The 19,039-nt window shown below is 45.8% G+C and overlaps 1 long non-coding RNA gene across 1 annotated transcript; it reads right to left on the bottom strand.

The window, feature by feature from the left end:
* Positions 1-11,730: 11,730 nt before the first annotated feature.
* Positions 11,731-17,697, bottom strand: LOC125939975 (uncharacterized). The gene is made up of 3 exons (XR_007463215.1): positions 17,686-17,697; positions 17,362-17,553; positions 11,731-11,836 (listed from the first exon to the last, which is right to left on the bottom strand). It is a non-coding gene; the product is annotated as an uncharacterized LOC125939975 (long non-coding RNA).
* Positions 17,698-19,039: the final 1,342 nt, after the last annotated feature.

Below are 19,039 nucleotides of genomic sequence, written 5' to 3' on the forward strand. Positions count from 1 at the left end.
CATCAAGCACTTTACCACATGCCGATTTTCTCCGACACACATTACTGCTAGTTCCCGTCTCGTAGCACTTTTAGTCACTTTTCTGAAGGCATTGCTCCAGGATGTCCTAGCTGCAGGGAAAATAAGTGCACACTCGCTCATATGCTCTGGCAGTGCCCGGCGTTACGTGGCGCCAAGTTCAGCACACAGCAGGACAGGGAGAGGACCCTTAAAAGCGGCGAACTCTCAGTCCAACACTCGGCAGTCCAGGAGGCCCTGCGAACGGGCGGAGGGCCACGGTCTTCCAGTACCGGCGTGGGTGCGGCCAGCAACCGTGGTGGACCCCCCTTCGGGGGGTGTCTGATCGGGGTTCTTCAGGACCAAATAAAGTTCATTTCAGCTCAGCTCGATAATGGTTCAGTCGCCGTGCTCAGCATGCAGGTGAGACAGCGGAAGAATACATCTCTGCTTTACAAATCCTCATTGCAGACTGTAATTTCGGAAGCCTCGCTGATGAGATGCTACGTGATCAGTTTGTCTCGAAAACGACGAATCATCACTTACGTGAGCGGTTACTTTTTGAGGGCTCATCACTGACGCTCTCACGAGCTATAACAATTGCTAATCAGTACGAAGAAGCCGTGAGTCATGCTAAGCAATTTTGCGACGATGCTTCAGTTCGTCACGTTAAAACAGCGCAAAACTCTTCTCGGTCTTCTGAACAACCAAATGAACGCACAACTTGTAATAAGTGCAAAGCCAAAGCATCTGAGCATCCCGTACAAGGTACCACGAACCTTCGAGCTTGCTATCGTTGTGGAGCGACTGATAATCTTGCAAACAGTCCTGCATGTAAGGCCCGCAGGCACAGATGTCGTCGCTGCGAGAGGATTGGCCACTTAGATTTTATGTGTAGGTCGTCTGGATATTCAGCTAAAGTTCGACAAGTTGATGACGACGACGACGTTAGCTCCCAGAGTAGCGGAAAAACAGTTTGTGTTGTCAATGGAAACAAGCATGGCATTTACGCATCCGTCGCTGTGGAAGGTCACCCTATTTCGTTTCTAGTTAATACGGCATCTTCTGTCACTATTCTGTCTGAAGAACTCTATCATCAGTTTCTTGCAAGCACTTACCCTTTGAAACCTACCTCAGTGCAGCTTTTCGACTACTAGAAGTCAAAGATAAGAGTTCGAGGATGTTTGTCGCTTCAGCTGCGTTCCAAGACAGAACTGCTTGTATTCTTCTGTATGTTGTATCTGAAGGCACCACTGTACTGGGATTAGACACCATTGCGGCACTACAGATGAATATTGAAGGTAAATTGCTTCAGTGTCTTGCATTGGCCTCCAGCACTCCTACATTGCCAGCTGAGCTACGTTCAGAGTATGAACACCTCTTTGACAAACAGCTCGGACTTGCCAAATGATTCAAATACAAAGTTAAGGTTCGTGATTCCGTTCCACCCGTTGCCAGCAAGCTCTGACGGCTGCCATTTACCCTTCGTGAACAAGCGTCGGCTGAATTGCAGAAACTTGAAGCCCAAGACATAATCGAGCGCGTTGACGCCTCTCAGTGGGTTTCTCATATAGTGGTTGTTCGCAAGAAGGATGGTTCAATATGAATGTGTGTTGATCTGCGAGAGCCCAATAAAGCTATAATTGTTGACAGCATTCCACTACCACAGACAGACGAGCTGCTGCACAGCTTAGCTGGCGCCAAGCGATTCTCGAAGGTGGATTTGGCGTCTGCCTACCATCAACTATAGCTCGATCCTGAGAGTCGTGATCTGACTACCTTGATCACGCACGATGGGCTTTTTCGTTTTAAGAGAGTATGTTTCGGCTTGGCTTCAGCCCCGTTAGCATTTAAAAAGATGATGCATCTCATACTGAAAGGGTGCAAAGGTGTACTTTTCTACATCGACGACATTATCGTATATGGTCGTTCTCGTGAAGACCATCTTTCAAATCTTCTCATCGTTTTGCAACGACTTTCTAAAGTGGGCCTGAAACTCAACCAGAAGTGCGTTTTCGACGTCATGGAACTAACGTTTCTGGGACATGTTGTGAACGGCAAAGGACTCTTTCCACTAGCGTCATCTATCCAAGCGATGAAAGAAGCTCCGGCGCCTTCAAACATCAATGAACTTCGTTCCCTGCTTGGTATGGCGGGATTTTATTCCAAGTTCATTCCCCATTTTTCCGATGTTGAGGAACCTTTACGGGCATTGCTTCGAGGCAACGAGCCATTTGCTTGGACGCCAGCTGCCGAAGAGAGTTTCGTCCGTTTGAAATCACTGCTGACAAATTGCAAGGTTCTACATTTCTTTGACCCGAACCTACCTGCCATCGTCACGAACAATGCCTCTGGGTATGCACTGGGCGCTGTGCTGCAACAAGATAACAAGAGAATTCTACAGACGGTTTCCTTTGCCTCCCGTACCTTGAGCCGACAAGAGAGGAAGTACTCTGCAGGCGATCGTGAAGCCTTAGCATGTGTTTCGGCCGTGTAGCTTTGGGGTGGCCCCTTTGTCTTGCGAACCGACCACAGTGCTCTTGTCACCTTGCTGTCAACCAAAGGTGTTGGACATCGGCCATTGTGAATTTCACGTTGGTCATCGGGACTTCTTTGTTACAACTACACAGTAGAGTACCGTAAGGGAAGGGATAATGTGGTGCCTGATGCGCTCTCTCGACTGCCTTTGCAAGGAGAAACTAATGAGGCTGCCGAAGATCAGTTTTGTTTGCCTTCTTTCTCCGATGTTAATCATTGCAGAATTACAAGCGGAGAGTGCATCTGACAGTACAATCGCAAAAGTCATGGACTTCGTTTTGTCCTCTTGGCCTGATACAAAATCTCTGGAAGCGGAGCTAATGCCATATTTTCATGTACATACAGATCTATCCATTGCACACGACTTGCTTTACCGTGGTGACAGGATCGTAATTCCAAGTATCCTTACTCGTCGTTTGATGGAAGTCGCACACGAATCACATCCGGGGATCAGTCGTACGAAACGCCGTTTGCGAGAGTTGTACTGGTGGCCTCGAATGGATAACCACGTAGAACAACTGGTTAAAACATGTGTTATTTGCCAGTCATGAGACAAATCAGCACGGCCAACCGTAGCACCTATGCAGCCAGTAGCTTTCCCTGACAACCCTTGGGAGTAGATTGCCATTGATATTATTGGCCCATTTGAGCAAGCTCCCATCAAATGCTGCTATGCAGTGACGCTTATTGATTATCACAGCAAATGGCCAGGACTTTTAGGAGCGAAGCTCCTTATAGCGGCACCCGTTCCGTCCCCGTCGTAGTAGTAGTAGTGTGTAACCAGTCTGAGAAAAATGAGAAAAAAATTCCGAAGTTGTGTCCGTAGCGCGGAATCGAAACAGGGACCCCTCGCTTCCGAACGCGCGGCGCTAACCACTACGCCACGAAGCGCACATAGACACATGCACCACGATGGCAATAAATACCCAACAGTAACGAAAGGCCGCGTTTCTAGCACGTTTCCAACGCGTTTGTGCTAGCGCGTTACGGCCCGTGTAAGAAGCTGGTGTAAGACGCTGTGGCCTCTCCGCCTTACCTTCAACGCGTTTCGAACGCGCTGCCCAAGGCGGTGGCAAGTCAAGTTCAAGTCGAGGAGCGTTTATGAATACGGGGGGTATACTCTCTCAGCAGTCATGTGATGGCGTCGGCAAACGCGGTGCACGTTCCGGCATGTGTAACTGGCTGCGTAAGACGCTGTGGCCGCTCCCCCTTACTAGAGAGTACTGCACGTTTCTAACGCGTTTGTGCTAGCGTCCCCTTAAGCGGGAGATCCGATGATTCCCTCCGGAGCTTCGCCCACTCATCATCATTCACCACGTGGATATGCTGTGATTTTTTTTCTTCAAGACAAGTTTCTACGGCGACGGTCAAGAACTTTCTGCTACAAGTGTTTCCTCGTGAGGGATACCCGAGTGAAATAGTTTCCGACCACGGACCACAGTTCAGCTCGGCTGAATTTGAAGAATTCCTTCAGGAACGTGGCATACGCCATTGCTTTTCTACTGTTTACCACCCGCAAGCAAACGGGTTTGTAGAAAGGTCCAACAGAGTCCTCAAATCTGTTGTCCAGATGGCAGTATACGAGCGGCGTGATATCCGTGTCGCCGTGACAGACTATTTGGGGGTCTACCGCTGCACACCTCCTGCCACAACGGGAGTTGCACCCGCCGTTTTGCTGCACGGACGACTGCCACGAACGCGCTTAAGCATTGTTAGACTATCGGATTCTTCATTTCACGAAAATGCAGCATCAGGCGATGAAATAGCTGTGCCAGCGTGTCAGACAAAACCAAGCTTCTTCCAAACTTTACACAGACTGCCGTCGCGGAACCCGGACAGGACACTTTGCCGTCGGCGACTACATCTGCGTGAGAAAGTCGTCAGTTCAGGGTAAAATATCTTCGCGCTTTTCGAAACCGAAGCAGATTATTTAGCAACGAGGGCCAGCTTCATTTCATTTGGATGACCGTCGAGTGTGGAACGCCTCCAAATTTCAAGCGATACACCCAGAAGCTGCGGAGAAGTCCACAGTCAATCGACCTGGTATTCTAGAATGGACTCTACCACTACCTGATGAGTCTCTTCAAGGTAATGCATTTTCTGCGAGTGAACAACATGCTGACTGTCCATCTACGTCACGGCAAGAACTAGCAGCACAAGCCAGCAGTGAATCAAGTACTCAGCCGTCTTCACTGCAGGACGAAATGACCGGCCAGCCCCCACGGAAGAGCACACGAGTAAAAAAAGCTCCGTTGAAGCTCAGGGACTATGCGTTACGCAAGCGATAGATTTTTTTTAAATCAACCGGGGAAATGTTGTATAGGAAATAAGATGAGGATGGTTGCGGGGGGACACGAAATAAAGAAGATGATGTTCAGGCATCGGATGCATCGTTCCTCTGTGTTCTAAATACAACAATGGTTCACATGTTTTAAGGCAACAACAACAACAATAAACGCATGCTCTGCAAGGGTCGCTGTATAGCCGAGTGGTTACGACGCTCGCCTTGGAACGGTGGGTACGCGGGTTCGAATCCGGCCTCGGCAAGAAAGTTTATTTCCTTCTATTTCTTACTCCATTGCTCAAGATGATAGTTTCTTGGTACAAACCACAAATTACGGCTGGCTTAAACAGCTTCGCTGTTAAAACAAAAACAGTAAGAAAGGCGTCCATATAATAGCCAATTTTGCCTGCAACCAGCAGCTATCTTTCCTCGCCGGTACCCTCCTAACAAAGTAAAGCAGGTAATGTGCCGCTCAAAACACTACGATGAATTTTTCATACCCCGCGCATTAAAGGATTGGAACCAGTTGCCATCCCACGTCTCTACAGAAACTAACCTCAGCAAATTTGAAGACCTCATTCATGTTAACGTACAGGCCACCAACGTGCTTAATATTCCACTGGCTCGTTATTCACAGTGTGATTATTTTTTAACCAGTTTTTTTTCTATATGTTTACATGTACGTTGCACTTTTACTAAACTTATTGCATTTTATATTCTTGCTCTGTACTTTATTCGTTCTCCTTAAACGACTAATAACGAGTTAGTACGCTCGTGTGTTGTTGTACTGATGTATTTTTTAACAGCGGAGCTGTTTAATTCAGGCGTAATGTGTCAACCGCGAACAGGAAATGTGGGCCGATCCTGATGGTTGTGCAGAAAGGGTTCAAGTGCAATGGCACATACCCATGTGAACTAGGGAAGCTGAGCCTGGCTAAGTCTAGCTAAGCATGTGTGGGACTACTTAAGCTTAGTCAGCCATTGATAGCCAATCGATAGCCAATCAATAGCTAATCGTTAATTGATCAATAATAAAAAAATCCGGAAAATGCTGGGGATGACTTGGTAGTGCTTAGCGTAGCCAAGCACTGAAAGTACTTTGCGTAGCCAATACATTGCGATAGCCAATTGATAGCCAATGAATAGGTAATCAATATTCCATAAATAATCAAATAATCCCAAAAATGCTGGAGATGACTTGCTAGTGCTCATTTCGCCTAAATACGTGGCCAATACCTCGCGATAGCCAATTGATAGCCAATCATTAGCTAATCGATAATCGGTCAATAATCAAGAAATTTCGGAATATGCTGGGGATGGCTTGATAATGCGTAGTGTAACCCAAATACGCGGCCAATACCTTGTGACAGCCAATCAATAGCTAATCGATAATTGATCAATAATCAAGAAATTTCGGAAAATGCTCGGGATGACTTGGTAGTGTTTAGACTAGCACAAATACGTGGCCAATAACTTGTGATAGCCAATCGATAGGTAATCGATCAATGATCAATCAATTCCGGAAACGCATAACCCGTAAGGCCACTGTTTCTTTAGCTGTTTCTCCGCTGTTTCTTTAGCCTGGCGCCAGTACGCAAGCTACGATATTTTTTTGTGAATTTTTCACACGTCTGCATTGCGAGTATATTATAGTTTTCTTCGAATCAGAGTTCGCACTCTATATCGTTATTTGTACCAGACTTAGTAATAAAGAGGGAGAGGCCTTCGTCCTGCAGTGGACATAAGTATAGGCTGATGATGATAATTAGGATGTAATACACTCCACCACAGGGCCTTCAGAGGTTACTTAAGTAAATAAATAGTGCTACGCGGCAGTTTTCCTGCCGACCCTAACATGGTCGCCGCCGGCTTCTCTGCTATATTTTGGCTCCTCTATGGGTAGATATAAGCGATTTCCAAGCCAGTAATTTTTTTTCTATCCTCCTAGGGCCATGCCCGCCAGCGGGCGCGCATGGGATGCTGTGGAAATTAAGTGTCTCTAAGAACGATGGGTGTGTCGGCGCTTGCGCGCCTTATTTAGAAAAGAAGACGCTTCCGGATTCAGGATAGCTCTGGAGAGCGGCTGCACGATGGGCTCGGTCATGCTTTCTCTAGCTCCGATCAAAAGCCAGCTCCACATCGTTGCAACCAGATTCCGAGCATGGTAGGGACCAGCTGAATGGAACCATTATGTAAGACTCGTTTGATGTCGACTGCGGCTCAGACCAGAGTGTTCACAAAGCAGATAAGCACGAACGTCAGTGTGCTTACAGTGTGGTGCGCATAACGCTCACAGCAGCAGAGGATGGCAGAAAGCTGCCCTTACTCCGCCGTTGAAACGATTGAACGAAACACTGACGCTGCGTTCACTGCACTTTGGCGTTTTTGCAGCCAAGCACACTCGGCGTATTTCAAGTCCTTCTATCCCGCTTCACGAGAGTGGCGCATGCGCTGTCAGCAGGACAGTACGATAACGGCAGTGACGATGGCGGCGCCGTGAGCGTCCGTGTAATTGCTATCGCAATAAAATTATTGCTTAATTGGCTTATTCTGTACGTCATACAAAGTTGAGGATTGAGGAAGCCACAATGGACGATTTGTAAACGGACACGTGGAGGCCAACTGAAAAGGTTTTTTTTTTTCCGGACGTCGAGTAGCTGTCATGTCTTCAGTGGCAAAACCGTAAGGACGGCCTTTGCTCAAGTTTAACGACCCAGCAGGCTGCTTAGAGGGTCGCCAAGCGTGATGCAGGTTAAGTAGTCTTTGCTCTTGGTGAAGTTCGTACGCATAAAATCCATCACTTGGCGCATATTAACGACCCGGTAGAACTGAGTACTGCCGCCAAGTGATGGTGCGAAACCAAAACCCAGGCACGTTGGATCTATATCATACTCCACGTCGTAGGCAGCAAGGCCGAAGTTTAGTTTCACGTTGCTTTGCTTCGACTCGCATGCCTGTAAAAATAAAAATAAAAGGAAATGAAAGAGTCCGCACCACGAATGGAAAAGAAGTTCATGCTTGCTATCTGCTTGCTAACGTTATACTATCTGCCTGTAACAGATAACAGAATTCTAGTCCATGAGCTGGTCTACTCGAAGAGGCGGACATTACTTGCACAATAGATTGAAATATATAATTGACTAAATAACTAAAATTCACGAATTAGGTTTTTAAGCAATTACATTATGGCACATACTGCAATTTACAAGTTCTAGCGCGTGAGACTGCAAGGCCTTTCGACTTGGAAAGAATTGTGTGCATGACACCGTTTACGAAATAAGTGCCGTCAAACTTGCGCTAAAGATGCACTGACGTTCCATCTACTTTTTTTAATAAAGCATCGTTTAATGCATTTAAGCACAAAAGTAACTGTGACACCAGTGCATATCTCCGCAAACTTGAGGAACGAATATCTCGAAATTGGTGTGATGCTGAGAACTTGTTCCAAGTGGATCCGCCTAGCAAATTAAGCGGCTAGAATTCGTAAATTGCAATATGTGATACAAGGTATTTAGTTAAAAACGTAATTAGTGATTTTTTCTGAATTAGGGAATTATGCATTTCAATTCTTTGTGCAAGTAATGTCGGCCACTTCGAGTAGAATCGCTCATGGACCAGAATTGTGATATCTGCCACAGGCAATGTTTCAAGAGTTCTGAGACTGTTCGTTAAAAACAGCCGATCATATTATACACTGCTATCGAAAACACCATTAAATACTTCAATTTACTTTGCTAAATATTCGCGAGCACTACTAGAGTTTCACGTAAACTGCTAAGTCATATACATAGTTTGTGCACTTTAAATGCGTTAACAGATGTATTTTACAGGACTGTGACATCTGATTTTGGTGCAGGAGTTGTGCATTTGTAAACTTATGGTGAATTGGGCAAATCGGAGCGATGCGCATCGGGGTGCCTTGAGGCGACCACGATTGGAGGAAACGGCGCATAGGGGCGCCTCGGTGCAATTTGTGGAATTTGCCATTAGTGTTTTCGTCGACAGCGAAGTCAAAGACTCGAGAACTGCGGCAATCAGCCTTCCTGTTCAAGGCGTTGGGGAACTGCGACGCATCGGCGAAAGCCGAGCAGCGTCGCGGCGATGTAGAGCGGTGGTCTTCGATAGGTCGGTGGCCTGAACGTGGGATTGTCTGACAAAGAGTCCCGAGGCGCAAAGGACAACGTATACGTTCTGTCGCATAGATCACAATGGCAGCCCGCCTGGTTGCCCGTCAGGCGGCGAATGCAAATTCGTGCCGGATAACAATACTCTGTAGTGTAAGCTGCTTTCACCAGAGCCAAGGCTGGGAAACATGCGACCGCCAATTGCTTGCGCGAGCAAAATATATTTGGAATGTTTGCTCTGGCAGTCGTATTTGCGAAGTGTTTGATGTAATAGTTCAGCGGAAACCCGCTAGGTGGAGAGAAGTAATTAAATGTAAAATGAGACATACACCAAGCAGTTGCTACAAAGGAAACCTTACAAAGGAAACTCTTTCGAGGAATCCGTTTGGGTTCCTCGAAACGGCGGAAGTACGCGCGTTTGAATCCCGCCTCGGCAAGAAAGTATATTTCATTTATTTCTAAGTTTCTTGGCAGGACCCACGAACCACAAATTACGGCTGGCCTAAACACGTTCGCTGTTAAAAAATTGGGCAGAAACCTCCAAAAGGGGTTTTAAGTTATTTTAAGAGATAGGCAACTTCGAAAATACCACGCACATTACGAAAATCTCCCCAATTAACTCTCATTCAAAAATAATCTTGTGTTTCGTGAATGAAAGTAATGTGCTCTTCCTCTCACATGAGTTGCCTGCCGACGCGCTCACCTACATTCCTATGGGTCCTCTCCAGAAGCTTTTTTTTGTTGTTGTTGTTGTTGCAGACGCAACTCTCTCATTGCTTACGCCTGTTTATCTTCACAAGCACTATCTCTGTCTCTTTACTTGTGTTTTCCGCTCGTACCCTGCCAACGCAAGCGCTCTCTTGCGTTCTAACGGCGCCTCGGTAAGGCCAAATCAAAACACAGCAAGCGTCTCAACGCGCTCGATTCTCCACGAGAAACTCGTGAGGGTGTTTTATGCCGCCGGTCGATGCATGCGTCTGTGGCTTAATCGAATGAACACCGGGCTTTTATACCAGACGTCCTGTGTTCGAATTCTGCCGTCGGACAATTTTAATGGTGCTAATTATTTAGTTATAAAATAGTATTTCGTTTAAAATGATGAGTTTACCAAGTCACGAAGCCAGAAGGACTAAGTTTAGGCGAACTCATGTACTGACCATAATTCCCACCGTGCCTGAAGCTCCCGTAAGCACTAGGGCCAGTGTTCCCTGTAGCAAGTATTGTAAGAAACTCTTATGTTTGAGCTTCGGACGGACGTCCGTCGGCACCTGGCGGCTTTCAGATAAAATATGGCGTCGGAGGTCCGTGCGCCCACAAGTAGCTGGTGGTAAGCGCACAAAAGTTTGTGTGTTCACAAAAGTTCACCTATTCAATCATAGATGGCGCTACGGGTTTGTCGAGGCACGAAACGGAAGAACCATCGTAACGGAGGAGAAAATGGCCCTGGGTACCGAGCCAAAGATTGCTACGCATTAAGAAGGCAAGCGACTCGCTGGGCACAACAGCATTTCCATAAATCAAGTCGGGTACACAACCCCCCTATTCAGAAATGCGCCGTTACTTGAAGCCCATCCTTGCCTTCGCCAGTATAGAGCAGGCGCATTCGTGAATAGAGGGGAAGGGCAAATGAGGAAAGCCAATGAATATCGTGACCACGATAACGCCAGGCGCTACCTTGACGAAATCAAGCATGAACTAAGGCACATTTCTGTACACGTGGAAGAAATCGCAAGCTCGGCCCCTGGCGGAAGGATGGTGATATAATTGCAGCAGATGGCATTCATCTTCACTACTTTAGTTTTACCGTTATGTATCTGAATTTATATGCTTGAATTTTTATTTTACCGCAAACTTTCCAGAACAAGACATTTAATAGCGTGTACATTAGCAGCATTTGTTGAGTGCCTAAACTTCCGGTGTCCACACATATCAGTGACCAATGATATCCACTGTCACATACTCAGTGACACAGGCAGCTATCCAAAGAAGTTGGCGTCGCTGGAAATGGTTGGATACCGATATGTATACAGCATGATAATTTTTCAGTTTTATGAGATTTAAAAATAATGTCTGGTTGGAGATAGCATAATTCTTGTCATTCAGCGGCATGTCGGGACATTACTTGCACGAGAAATCGAAACACATGTAAAACTAATTGTCAATATCCCCTAAATAGCTTCTGAATTAATTACTTTACTGCACATACTGTAATTTACGAATTATAGCCGGTGACTTTGCGAAGCGTATCAACTTGAAATGAATTTCCAGAAAAAGCCAGCTTGGAGATATGCGCCATCAAACTTGTCGTAAATATGCACTGTTGTCCCCACTTACTTCTTTACCAAAACGCTCTTTTATGCACTGAAGTACAAAAGTAACTGAAGAGGCCCATGTATTTCGTTCCTCACTTTGGGAAGTAATATCTCGAAACTGGTGTTATCCTGGAAATTCATTTCAAGTGGATACGCCTTGCAAGCTCACCAGTTACAATTCGTAAGTTTCAATATGTGCCGCAAAATAATTCATTAGAAAGTTATTTAGCGACTTTATGTTCGATAGTTGAATATGTGTTTCGATTTCTCGTGCTTGTAATGACCGCCTCTTCGAATAATCCAGCTCAAGGGCAAGAATTATGCTATCTGGTACAGGTGATTTTTAAATATTCCATTTCACTTGAATATGATCACCCTGTAGATACATACTGGAACGTGTTTCGATGTATACTAGGAATGGTAGTCACATTAATAAGAGGCTTCAATGACAGGCCAGCCCGTGCACTCACCAGTGAAGCTACAATTGCCTCGGTCAGATAGGTGATCGTTCTCTTTTCGGCCAAATTGTGGGCATGTGTAGGCAAGTACTTCGGCGCTACCCAGCCGCTCTTACGGCACACCTACAAAAATAAATGAAGAACGATTACAACATAAATCAGGAGGTAAGGACTTCATTGAGAATCAGCAACACAAAAAAATAAAAATGCAATATTATTTGACTCGTTGCATGAGTGCCTCACTAATTAAGCGGGAAACCCGTGCAGGTGCGCACAAGAGTTCTTGAGTGCCAACGTGTTCTCTGCCGCCATTTTATGCCCAAGAACATCGTAATATTCCAAACCTACTCTATTCTAAACGAACGGGGAAATTGTGCTGGCCCTCGTTTCTGTAGCACTCCCAAAAATTAAAAGAGGGAGAGAGATTGGTTACCTTAGCGCGGCGCTCATGCGCAATGAGTAGAAATTTTGTGCTTCATCATTGGTCCACACACTGTTGTTGACCTTGTTGTTGACGTTATTAAACTAGTTCAGTTACAATGCTGTTCTTATTTTACTTCACTTGCGTTAATTTTTAGCGCTGTAAAGATGCCAGTCTACTCGGAACCACAAGCCCAGCTCGTTGTCTTGGCAGGAAATAGAGTGCACGAAGCAAGTGCAGCAGTAATATTACTGCCGCACGAAACTCGCCTACAGGCACGGGACAAGGCTGACAAATGACACAAGATGCGCTGAACGTGTTCTACATCTACACATTCGCAAGCTTTCGAAAAGCATTATCCCACTTTAGTCACAATTCTAAGAAATTTCCGACGAAAGCTTAATATGTATGCGTCAGTGCGTTCTTTGCTGCGAGTAGTGTCTAAGCACTGTAAACGTATTCCGCCTGGACACGGCATGCACGTGAGTGGCAGCTTCGTAGTAATGTGGAAGAGAAGTGCAGTTTAAATGATGTACTATAGAGCGCCACGTGAACAGACATAATACGGTGAGTTACTATTCTTCACAAAAGATACAAATTTTAAAACACAATAATGTTATTAGATGCGTTTTACATAAGTTTGGTGAGGCTGCGCGCTGCTTTATTCGATAAAGTGGACTTGTAGACAAAAGTAATACATCCTAAACTAGAAAGACACTTAGCGCCGTTAGGCATCTGCCGTGTGTATCGTCTACAAAAAATGGGCAATTTTGCACTCGGTCGTGCAAAGACTAGGCACAGCTAAACTGTCGATCCTTAAGTCTTACTGGCTGCTACTGCTAGGTATTAACTTGGTTGCCTGCTAGCTCTTAACTTGGTTTAACTTAACTACGCATGTAGGAAGGTATTATGGACCGATCATTTTCGGAGGTGCCTTCTCTTTCGCGACATTTGGCGTGACTAGCGCTGGACGCGTCGGCACCTACGAGCGACAACGTTCCTGGCATGCCATAAACGCAGGCAGGCTAACCAAGGTTGGCACAGTGCCAAGAACGCTATTGCTTGCCATCGCCGAACGCGTTGGCGACATTTCGCGTGACTAGCACTGGAGGTGTCGACCCCTACGAGCGACAGCGTTCCTGGCATGCCACAGAAGCAGGCAGCCTAACAAAGATTGGCACTCTGCTAAGAACGATGTTGCTTGCCGACGCCGAACGCGTTGGAGGCTAGCCGCTTGATATCAATCGGAAAGCTTTATTAAAGACGATAGTCTTTCTTGGGGAACTCAAACGCTGAAAATTTGGTCTGTCTGTCTGTTTGTCTGTCTGTCACCCGATTCAGCCACCCGGCCAAAATTGGACCACTTGCTTACCGCCCACACTACTTAAACTGGTACGGCTGTTCATACTTGTGAACGTTATCGATCACAAAGTAAATATTACGCATATCTGAGGCGCAACATCACTAGTTAAGTATTAGGAGGTGTGTTCCTTTAATAGAAAATACATAGATACGTAACTCTAAAGACCCTAGTTTCTTAAGCTGCGCTGAAAATGCCATGCTATGCGCGTTTTATTTGCAGCCCGTCGCTGCAGCCTCACGTGCAAGCTCGCGCGAGCAAACGCCGCTGGCGCGCAGCGAAGCATAGACCGCTGCATAGACGGAACGCGCGGAATAATACATTTTAATGGCCGTACTTCTTGCGCAGCTTTTACAGCGTTCCACCTGGCTGATGTATGAAACGGAGTATAGGATGGCTAATTTAGCAGTACAGAGTTTTGAGGCACATAACCGTAATCCGTAGCGTTCATTTAATTAGGAATACATATTGTTTTTGCGTTAGTAAATGAAAAATCAATGCGTTAGAAATGGCGTCGAATGCGTTAGAAATGTCGTAGGAAACGCTACGCGTTAAAAGAAGCCGACTGAGGCCGCGGCTCTGCAGCCGGCTTTAAGTCAACGGTAATAAAAGGTCCCAACAGATGGCGCGAGAGCAGGGCGAACGCGGTAAATTTGAATTGAATTCAGCAAAATCTCCATTGCATCCATCATGGGAGGAGTGAGAGGGGAGGCGAAGAGCGTGAGGGGTGGGAGGGTGGACAAGAGAGGGTGTTACTTATCAGGGGTGGCAGAAGACTATCGTCTTTCGATGTCATTTGCAGCGAAGCAAGCAGATATGCGGCCAACTTTTTTTTGCTCCTGGCTCAGCGCGCCGCGGAGAGGCGGGGGTCGGAAAGGGAGGGAGCTGGTGAGGAGGAGACTGTGTGCGCGTGCACGCGGTCTCCTCCTCCTCCTCCTTTTGATTAGCATGGCTACGGCGCAGCAGTTTCTTGATACGAACCAAAAATAACGGCTGGCTTAAACAGCTTTGCTGTTAATAACATCAAACATGATCAATCTCAATTGTCCCCCTTCTGCAGGAGTTCTAAAACGTCGCACGTTACCTGCCTGTCGCAGTTTCGGCAAGCACCTTCACCTGGTCTGGGACATGCGCGCAGGGACACTAAATAGGCGTTTACCAATTTGAAAGAGCCGCTCTACTCCAGCGTTCCCACAGATAGTTCACTACGCTCCCAGCAGCGCATGAAGGTCGGCTTATGTAGTATTTCTATGAGCCTTTTTTTTAAATAAAGCTAATGCGTCCTTAAGTTTGGTTAAATGCAGTGGCTTGTGATCTTGTTATAACTGTACTTTAAACTAGATGATTTTCCTCCACACTCAATGCATACAGTGAGGTGCAATCATCATTGCTAGCTGACATACAAAATGCCGGTGCAAATTAAGGACACATTGTGGTTTCTTTTGTAAAGCCTTTCACCGGCTTCGTTTATCACCTGAGGCAGACCGGTAGCTGCTTCGCGCAAATCGGTGGTGGTGGCGAAATTCTAAAACATGCGTGTATTTAGATTTAGGTGAAACTTAAAGAACCCCAGGTGGGTCCAAATTTCCGGAGTCCCCCACTACGGCGTGCCTCATAATCCGATCGTGGTTTTGCCACGTAAAACCCCATAATTAATTTTTAATTTTAGCCCTATAGCGCCAATGCCAACCCTAACTCCCTATTTTTGACATGCCCAGTTGTGCCAATAAGGCCATATCTGATTTTCCTAAACAATCATATACGGCAGAACATCTGCATATGCAGGGTGTTCATTTTTAAGTCTTGCGGAATTTTTAGAAATCCCCTGAGGCAGGTAGCATAATTTTTATCGTGAACCTTGGTTATTTGTTAAGGCGGCATTAGTAGCAAGACAAATCGAAACACATATTCAACTAATGAACAATCATTCACTAAATAACTCTTTAGTTAATTACTTTACGACACACATTGCAATTTACGAATTCTAGCCGGTGAAATTGTCAGGCGTATCCACTTGGATTGAATTTCCAGAATGACGCCAGTATGGAGATATGCGCCATCAAAGTCGCACTGCACTGTTGTTTTATACCAAAATGCTGTTATATAAATTGAAGCACAAAAGTAATTGGAACGCCTGTGTATTTCGTCCAAAATTTGGGGAAATAATATCTCGAAACTGGTGCCATCCTGGAATTTCATTTCAAGTGGATGCGTCTTGCAAACTCACCGGCTACAATTCGTACAGTGCAATATGTGTCGTAAAGTAATTAACTATGAAGTTCATTAGGTAATTCTTGTTAATTGGTTGAATATGTGTATCTATTTCTCGTGTCCAACTCTTCGACTAACACAGCTCCACGGTAACGGTTATGCTACCTGCCACAGGTGATTTTTAAAAATTCTGTAAAGCTTAATTTTGGGCACCCGCTATATATACTCAGCTCTTAGGGATCTCTAAAGCGCACATACTTGTCAATGTGGAACCGCGTGGTGTTCAATGTTTTTATTATTCAGGTGGATCATCGAAGTAGTTGTAACAACTGAGGTTTGAATATAAACTCAACGAAGAAATGAAGACACATGGGTGTCGCATGCAATATAGTGGATAGCCTCCTGAGATTACATTAGACAATCATTCCCGCCGCTATCGTTGTGATTTGAATGTACTTTGTCTTTCTGAGCTTGCGCCGCGTGCGCCCGGTCCCGCGGCTGCATCTTGAAAGGCATCTGCGGCGGAGGAATAGTCCGCCCTAACTGTCTTTTCGCGGCCAAGATGGCGTTGAAGCAAGCGCCGGCACGAAGCTCAATTCGCTCGCTCGTTGCTGCTGCACTGACTCACTCCGGCATTTTCACAGCAAGTTTCCCCGGTCATCGGGTGACATGCGCTCATGTTTGCTTGTACGCACGTGACACCAAGCTTGTTAATTTAGTTAGTGTGCCTATCTTTACAAGTTTATAGGGCCGTTGGAGAGAGCCGTTAAGTTAGAGCAGTTAAGTTCGGGTTAGAGCTGTTCGTTCGTTCCTTCGTTTGATGGCGCTATTCGCCTATATTGAAAATCATCCACCACGTCATTAAAGCTTGTATCTCTCTCTCTCTCATTTTTCGATGGTTCCTGGGTAATTTCCGTTCTGCGCGAGGCAAAAAATATAGAGATTTATACATCATCCATACCTCCCAGACCTTGCAACCAATAGGCATGAACGTTTAAAGGGAGCTTTAGAAACTATTCGATATGCTAAACTTCAAATTATAGGCAACATCACATAGTTATTTTTCATTCAGTTGTTAGGTTCTTTTCCTTTTTTTTCTTTTAGTTTGTTATTGGGTTGTACAATAGAATTCCAACCTTCATTTCTTTCATTCGTTTCGTTCCTTTACGTATATATCTATCCTAATTATTTCTTTTCTTCCTTGATAACTATTTCTCAGCCGCTACTTTTATTCTCTCTTTCAGAAACACGATAGCTTCACTGACCTCCAGAAGAGTAGATACACCCCCTCCCCGTCGTGCAACCCCCTTCCCCCAAAAAAAAAAGCGGAACCTACAATGTGACGTCAACCAGCGAACACAAGGCGCTGCCTCAAGTTCCTTCCACCGACGATCAGTAGCGCATCATCTTTCTTTTTTCAAATCTAAACCAGTCGCCGCTACCACTCCCTCACTCGTTACCTCGCCCATCCGCCTTACCTCCTCTCCCCTTTAGAACAACTGTCACTATATATACAGTGCCGAGGAGCGCACATATCGCCTTGAAAAAGCCAAATCCACTTGTCGAAACGTTGGCTCCTGCTCTCACCTTGTTCTCGTGTTGCTCATCATACTGCGATTGAGTTATTCAAAGCGCTAAGAAGCTTTGTATGCTCACCTCCTTAGGGTGGTCGAACTTAGCCGAAGCAAAATCCTTGCATGGTTTAAACAGCGCGAACTCCTCCTCTTTCGGTGACGCCTCATTGGCCAACTTGGGGGCGTAGTACAGTCCTTTCATCCCGAACGAGATCGAAAGGGGAATGGCCAGTTTGAGCTTCTCAACTTCCTGAAGGACTGCGACGCTTTCATTCTGTGAAGACATGAAAGGGAGAGATTTCATGGACGTGGGTGAAGCATAAACTCGCTACTAAAGTACGCGTAAAGAGTAGAACGCTCCAATACACTGCCTGCCGTTATAATGAGCCCTCAAAAACAGCAGAACCTCTAGCGAAACACTCGAGGAAGAAAAATAAACTCTAATCGAAAAAAGGACATATGTACCTAAAATACCGAGAGGTGACCCAGCCATGAACAACAGCCCGACTAACATTTACAGAATCACCCTTAATTCTTTAAAGATAAAACCTGCTGCCGTCATACGGCAACGAAATGATCTATTCTTGGCATTCATGTGCGACATTCTAAATTTACAACTTACAGAGGTATTCAAATGATATTTTTGACTATTCACTAATTTCTTTCGCTACAAATGACATTTCTAGATCTTTAGACACCAGAGAAGTTAGTGACAGGCCTTAGGGGGCCGTAGTAACTTTATACGGCTTTTTTTCAGCCAGCTTTGGTATTGTTTGTTAGTAAGATGGCGTATTGTGACCTCATGACGCAGTATTTAGTCTCCGGAAGCGGGATATTGCCACGGTTTGACATTTGCTCCGGCTCTCTCGGTGGCCTGGCATGTTGCCACTCGCTGTGAGGGTCGATGTAGGAGCACTTCAAACGTGTCAGCGAGCTGGAGCGAGTGTCCAAACCAAGGTGCATGTAGACTGCAATGGTAGCGAAGCTTTATTAGAAGCCCACATCTCTAAAAAATGGCCGCGTGTTGCAATTGTTGTCATCTGAGTCACGGAGGGACCACTTCGGCCAATAAATTTGGAAAAAAAAAGTATGACCTCCCATCCGGAAGTGGAGGCGACGCCGTGCTTACCCTGCTTGGCACGAATGTTTATATTTTTGTAAGACCCAACATTTCAATTGATACGCTAAAAGTTATTTTTATTCTCTAAGGTTGCAGTTCGCCTCCGCAGACGCGCCAACATGTTTTTCAATTACAGGAATGGTCTGTGTCTTGAGGTGAACATAATAGGTGAACATAAAGGCTCCCAATGTCGGTGATTGCTTCCGTGCGTTTCCTAAGAACGAGGGAAAATAGAATGAAAATGAAGAGCTTGTATGGATTCCCGGGCAACTCTCAGTGGCTTCCTCTCTATCGGGAGGTTTTCTTCGTAGCTGGCAAGTAGCTGTCGCAATTTGTTATGGGGCTAATGGGTTGCCTAGGGGGCGCCGCAAAAATGCCGCTAAACAGCGTCCCTACCGAACGTGCCTTGGTTTCTAGTAGTACAAAATGTGTGCATCTGCCGTCGGAAGCACAGGAGCTGACAGGCGCCACCAGTTTGGGTTATGCTGCATTATGGATTCCAGAAAATTTCGGACCCCGAAAACCTCTTCAGGCCAAGCACTCGTCCGAGAGGAAAGAAGCTCTGCAAACCCAAGTACGTTTACGACGTGCAAGAGACCGAAGGTATGGTTTCGTAACGCTGCAACTCGAACGTGCAGCG

The sequence above is a fragment of the Dermacentor silvarum genome, chromosome 9 (assembly GCF_013339745.2).
Source record: "Dermacentor silvarum isolate Dsil-2018 chromosome 9, BIME_Dsil_1.4, whole genome shotgun sequence".
Lineage (NCBI taxonomy): Eukaryota > Metazoa > Arthropoda > Arachnida > Ixodida > Ixodidae > Dermacentor > Dermacentor silvarum.